Source organism: Galeopterus variegatus, unplaced genomic scaffold (assembly GCF_000696425.1).
Source record: "Galeopterus variegatus unplaced genomic scaffold, G_variegatus-3.0.2 Scaffold4712, whole genome shotgun sequence".
In the NCBI taxonomy this organism is placed as follows: Eukaryota; Metazoa; Chordata; class Mammalia; order Dermoptera; family Cynocephalidae; genus Galeopterus; species Galeopterus variegatus.
This window is the reverse complement of record NW_007730823.1, coordinates 119,287-126,154: the sequence shown is the minus strand read 5'-3', so window position 1 is coordinate 126,154 and position 6,868 is coordinate 119,287.

The following is a 6,868-nucleotide window of genomic DNA, read 5'->3' as shown; positions in this document are numbered from 1 at the left end:
CCCACATACAGACCGGTTCCCGCTCACTGGCTGAGCGAGGCGCGGGGGCAACACCGAGGGTTGCGATCCCGTTGCCGGTCCCGGTCCGGTACGGGGGCAACACTGAGGGTTGCGAACCGTTGTGGGACATGGAAAAAGACAAAAAAAAAAAAAAAGAAATGTACATTATTAGTAACTATACTCATTAGGCTGTGTAATAGATCTCCAGAACTTATTCCTCCTATCTAACTGAAACTTTGTATTCTTTGAACAATCTCCCCATCTCCTCTGCCCACCTTCCAGACTCTGGTAATCACCGTTCTACTCTCTACTTCTATGAATTTGACTTTTTTTAGATACCACATATAAGTGAAATTATTTGGTATTTGTCTTTCTGTGCCTGGCTTATTACACTTAGAATAATGCCCTTCAGGTTCATTCGTATTGCCCCCATTAGCAGGATTTCATTCTTTTTGATGGCTGAATAGTATTCCATTATGTATATATACCATATTTGCTTTGTCTACTCATCTGTTGGTGGACACTTAGGTTGATTCCGTATCTTGGCTATTGTGAATAGTGTTGCAATAAACATGGAAGTGCAGATATCCCTTGGACATGCTGATTTCCTTTCCTTTGAAAGGACATATACCCCAGTAGTGGGATTGCAAGATCATATGACAGTTCTATTTTTAATTTTTCGAGAAACCTCCATACTGTTTTCTGTAATGGCTGTATTAACTTACGTTCACACCAGCAATGTCCAAGGGTTCCCTTTTCTCTACATCCTCACCAACACTTGTTATCTTTCATCTTTTTGTTAATAGCCATTCTAGATGTGAGGTGGTATCTCATTGTAGTTTTAATTTGTATTTCTCTAATGATTAGTGATGTTGAGCATTTTTTTCATATACCTGTTGGCCATTTGTATGTCTTCTTTTGAGAATTGTCTGTTCAGGGCCTTTGCCTATTTTTTAATTGGTTTATTTGTTTTCTTTTTATTCAGTCATCCAAGTTCCTTATTTATTTTGGATATTAGCCCTTTACCTCCCACTCTGTGGGTTGTCTGTTCAGTCTGTTGTTTCCTTTGCTGTGCAGAAGCTTTTCAGTTTGATATGATCCTATTTGTCTATTACTGCTTTTGTTGCCTGTGCTTTTGAGGTCTCATCCACAAAATATTTTCTCAGACCAGTGTTCCCTATGAAGCATTTTCCCTATGTTTTCTTATAGAAGTTTCATAGTTTGGGATCTTACATTTAAGTCTTTAATTCATTTTGAGTTGATTTTTGTATATGGTGACAGGTAGGGGTCTATTTTCATTCTTCTGCGTATGGATATCCAGTTTTCCCAGCACCATTTATTGAAGAGACAGTCTTTTCCCTGATGTATGCTCTTGGCACCTTTGTCAAAAGTCAGTTGGCTGTAAATTCATAGATTTTTTTTCTGGGTTCTCTATCCTGTTCCATTGGGCTATATGTCTGTTTTTATGACAGTACCATGCTGTTCTAGTTACTATAGTGTTGTAGTACTTGTATATTTTGAAGTCAGGTAGTGTGGTGCCTTCAGCTTTGTTCTTTTTGCTCAGAATTGCTTTGGCTATTAGGGGTCTTTTGTGACTGTTGCTTTGCCTCCCACGGGTTTGTCACCCCTTTTCCCCTGGGTGACAAAGCCGCCAAAGATTACTCAAAGCCCATTTCTTCTGAGCAGTGAGAAACCCCCAAAAGGGGTTAATATCCCAGAATTTCCTCAAGCACGAGGCATTTCTTCCATTTGGGAAATTAACCCCGAATTGGGGTTCTCTTCCTGCATTTATTCTCCAGACCAAGAAGTTACAGGAAGAGACATAGGTGGGGTTTTGCTAAGTACAGTTTAACAAGTTTTACAATAGAAGCTGGTAACATTCAGTAAAAAGTCAGATGACATTCTGTAAGGCAATTAAGTGATCCACTGACAAAGGCTTGATTTGGCAAACATTCCTTTTCCCTCCAGCAGCTTTTTAGTAACTTTACATATCAATTAGTAACTTGTCTGTCTTTGAGCCAGCAATCTTGCTGTGTTACAATTCTTATCTTGCAACAGAGACTCAACAGCCTGGGGAAGATTTCCTGTCCTTGGCAAGGTCAATATTTGAAACTGCAAGGCTTTGGAACACCAGGCCCTGTGAAGTACATTTGCCTTAAGAATCCTCTACAGTGGTCCCATACAAATTTCAGCAATTTTTTTTTTCTATTTCTGTGAAAAAATGACATTGGAATTTTGATAGGAATTGCATTGAACCTCTAGGTCATTTTGGGTAGTATGGAAATTTTAACAATATTAATTCTTCCAATCCATGAGCACAGGATCTTTCCATTTATTTGTGTTTTCTTATATTTCTTTCATCAGTGTTTTATAGTTTTCAGTGTAGAGATTTTTCATCTACTTGGTTACATTTACACCTTAGTTTCTGTTTTTGTTCTTGTTCTTATTCTTGTCTTACTACTGTAAATGGGATTGTTTTAATTTCTTTCTGGGTAGATTGTTATTAGTGTATAGAAATGCAACTGATTTGAGGGTGTTAACTTTTTATCCAGCAGTTTTACTGAATTTGTTTATTCTGACAGTTTTTGGTGGAGTCTTTAGGGTTTTCTACATATAAGATCATGTCATCAGCAAACAGAGACAATTTCACTTCTTCCTATTAGGATGCCTTTCATTTCTTTCTCTTGCTTAATTGCTCTGGCTAGGATTTCCAGTACTATGTTGAATAGGGGTGGTGAGTGTGGGCATCCTCGTCTTTTTCCTAATCTTAAAGGAAAAGCATTCAATTTTTCACTATTGAGTATGTTAGTTGTGGGCTTGTCATATATGGCCTTTTTTGTGTTGAAGTACCTTTCTTTTATACCTAATTTGTTGAGAGTTTTCATCATGAAAAGATGTTGAATTTTGTCAAATGCCTTTTCTGCATCTACTGAGATGATCATATGGTTTTTCCCTTTATTCTGTTAATGTGGTATATCACATTTATTGATTTTCATGTGTTGAACCATCCTTGCATCCCAAAGATAAATCCCTCTTGATTGTGGTGATTCTTAAATCATTAAATCAGCACCTTAAAGGTGCCATTGAATTCAGATTGCTAATATTTTATTGAGAATTTTTGCATCTATAAGGGATACTGGCCTGAAATTCTTTAGTACTTTTATTTTTTTATTTTTTTTTCTTTAGTACTTTAAAAATGTATATGATTTATTTCCCTAAAGAGTCTATCAGTAATCTGAGTGATGAGACCATATCTTTCACTTTTGTAAACATCCCAAACCACTCTTCATCCCCCACTTCCCTACTCCTTACCCCTGTTTACAGTCATCTCTATTAATGGAGTCAGCCCATTTTGCACATATACATTATAAATTGATGCTTTATGAATAAGAATTATGAATTCAGTCTGTGTGCTGATCAACAGATTGTGGATGCTTAACACATCTCAAACTGTAGTTTTGAGCACTAAATCTGTTCATGACTTAGTTATGTATTAGTTAGTCTCACAGACCCCCACCCCCAAGAACACCAAAGGTATAAGTTAGGATTATTTTACTAGTAACAGAAAATCCCTAAATAATAATGGTCTAATATAGATAGAATTTTATTTCTCTCTCACATTCAAGAGCCTCAGAGATGTCACTCCAGGGCTGACATTGTGTGCTAAAATTGCAGGGACATAGGTTTCTTCTATTTTATTGCTCCACTGGCTTTCATCCCCATGGTGTTTAAGGGTGGTACCTCAGAGTACTGTTCAGTCAGACAAAAGGTCCTCTGATGATTTTAAGGGTATGCCTCACAGGTCTTCTCATTAAAACAATAAGGCTTCTAAGTAGCTTAAGGTTTTTGTCCTTCAGCAGAAGCCCAAGGTAAAAAAAAAAAAAAAAAAAAAAAAGACATATCTCAAAGAGATTTGTGGGTATGACTTTTATCTCATGAACCAAAACCCAATAAGATGCACAGGAGACTCACAAATTTTTAAGAGAATTGTATTGTCAGAAACACTGTCAGCTTGGGCTTAAAGAGAAAGAGTACAAAAAGGAAAGAGGCCTTTGGACCCCCATGTTTCCACAAGAAGGAAGCAGGCTGAGAAAACTATTTAGGTGCAAACACACTGCTACCTTTCGTGAAGAAAGGATGACACTGAGGGTGAAACCAAGAACCCAGAGGGTGGAACCAAAACCCATAGAGAATTACTCCTAGGCTTTGAATGTGGAACTGCAAACCCCTATCCAAGTGAATTTCAGAATTGCTATGGACCAGTGACTTCTGTTTGCCTCCTTTTTTCTGACTGTTGGAACAGGAGTGTCTACAGCAGTTATACTCTATGTTTCACCACTTTACAGTTGTTGTTGTGAGAAAGGCGCATATAACTTTTTTTCAGTTCACAGAACTTCAGAGTGAGGGATATGTACTTGAGTATCTATATATAAGGAGTTATACCCAAGAAGACTCATCTGCCCCTGGATCTATTTAGAGGATAAGATTCTGAACTTTAAGTTGATGCTATAAGGAGTTAAGACCTTGGGGCCTTGGGAGGGGAGAGTTTATTTTGTATGTGAGAGAACCATAAGTAATTTGTGGCTAGAGGGTGAACTGTGATGGTTTTAAAATATGCCCGCAAATACTTTGATATTTGTATTAGTTTCCTATTGCTGCTATTACAAATTACCACAAATTTGTGGCTTAAACCATACAAAAGTACAATCTTACATTTCTGGAGGTCAGAAGTCCAAAATGGGTCTTATAGGGCTAAAATCAAAGGCTACCTTTCTTCTGGAGGCTGTAGGGGAGAATCCATTACTCACCTTTTCCAGCTTCTACAAGCTGTTTGTCTTCCTTGACTCATGACCATATCACCCTAACCTGCTTCCATCATCACATTTCCTATTCTGACTCTCACTCTCACTCTGACCCTCCTGTCTCCCTCTTATATGGACCCTTGTGATAATGTTGAGCCTATCCAGATAATCTTGGGCAATCTCATTTCAAGATCATTAATTACATCAAAAAAGTCCTTTATTCCACATAAGGTAACATATTCACAGGTTCTGGGGATTAGGATGTGGAAATCTCTGGGGGGCAATGATTTTGCCCCCAATGCTCCTCCCTTCATGAGGTGGCGTCTTTTCCCCTCCCCTTGAATACTGGCTGGATTTAGTCAGCTACTTATAATGAATAGAGTATGGAAGAAGTGATGGCGTGACACTGACAAAACTAAGTCATAAAAAACATTGTGGATTCCCCCCTGCTCTCCCTTGAATTTCTCACTCTGGGAGAAACCAGCTGACATGTCATGCAGACACTCAAGCACTGCCATGGAGATGTCCAAGTGATGAGAAACTAAGGCCTATTGCCACTAGCCAGTGTGGAAATAATGCCTCCTACCAACAGCCATGTGAATAAACCAACATTAAAAAAAATATTCTCCAGACCCTTTGATCCTTCAACTGACTGCAGTCCTGGCCCACGTTTGACTACAACGTCATGAAACTCTGAACCAGAACCACCCAGCTAAGCCATTCCTGAACTCCTGATCACAGAAACTGCAAGATAATGGTTGTTGTTTGAAGCTACTAAATTGTGGGGTGATTTCTTATGCAGCAATAGATAAATAATACAGTCCTCTAGGTCTCATCTTGATTTGTAATGGCTGCTTAACTTTTAGATATTACCTCTACATGGGTGGGGAAAAGCATGTTCCTTCCCTCAGATGGCATTTACTAGAAGTTCTTTACACCTCTTTCATTTACATCTCTCTCATTGTCTGTGAGATGGATATGGCACATCTAAGCTGCAAGAGAGACTAGGAAACATGGTATTTATTCTGGGCAGCAATGTGCCCAACTAAAAATTGGGAGTTCTAATACTATGTGAGAAGGAGAAAACAGATTCTGGGGCACAGTTCATCTCTGTCACAGTGGTGATTAGAAGGGTCAGGAAAAGCAAAGTCCAGCATCTACCCATCAACATTTTTCCTTTTTCTTAACTAAATATTTCCATTAGCTGCCAAAGCAATATTTACACACCCATCACTCTGACTTCTCCAAAGAATCGTGCCAATTGTATATGAGTCACTGGAAAATCCAACTAATATGTTAGTTAAAATGCAATCAATTGTGAAACTTTTTCCTTACAAAGTTCTTTTCAGGGACACTACTAAAGGATAATTTACAATGGATGTTTGCCTAAAGGCTCTTAAATTTTCTAAATGTTGCTTTCTGTGTACATTCTTTGGTGTACTGTCAGAAAATACACAGACGATGAAAAGTGTTTCCTCTGTGCAAGGTATTGGAGGGACATCACTATGACATTAGCAGTTGCAAGGAAGGAAATCATGTTCCTGACCTCTTAGTTTTCTTTTCACATACAATTGGTTCTTAGGTAGCCACATTAAGTGATATAAAGTTGGCCCTCCACATCCATGGGTTCTGCATGCATGGATTCAACCAACTGCAAATGAATATATACAGACTTTTTCCTTGTCATTATTCCCTGAACACTATAGTTAACAACTATTTACATAGCATTTGCATTGTTTTAGGTATTATAAGTAATCTAGAGATGATTTAAAGTATACAGGAGGATATCACAGGTGATATGCAAATACCATGCCATTTTATATCAGCGACTTGAACACCTGTGGATTTTAGTATTTGCCAAAGGTTCTAGAACTAATCCCCCACAGATACTGAGGAACAACTGTACTTAACCCTAATCATAAGCATCTGAGATTGCCTCCTTGCATGCTTCAGCCAAACTAAATTAGGAATATGTATTTCCAGAAATATATTGTATTACATAACTAAATCAAAAATTATTTTTAAATGACTTATTTGCAAAGCATGTTGTCATTCCATTATACCAG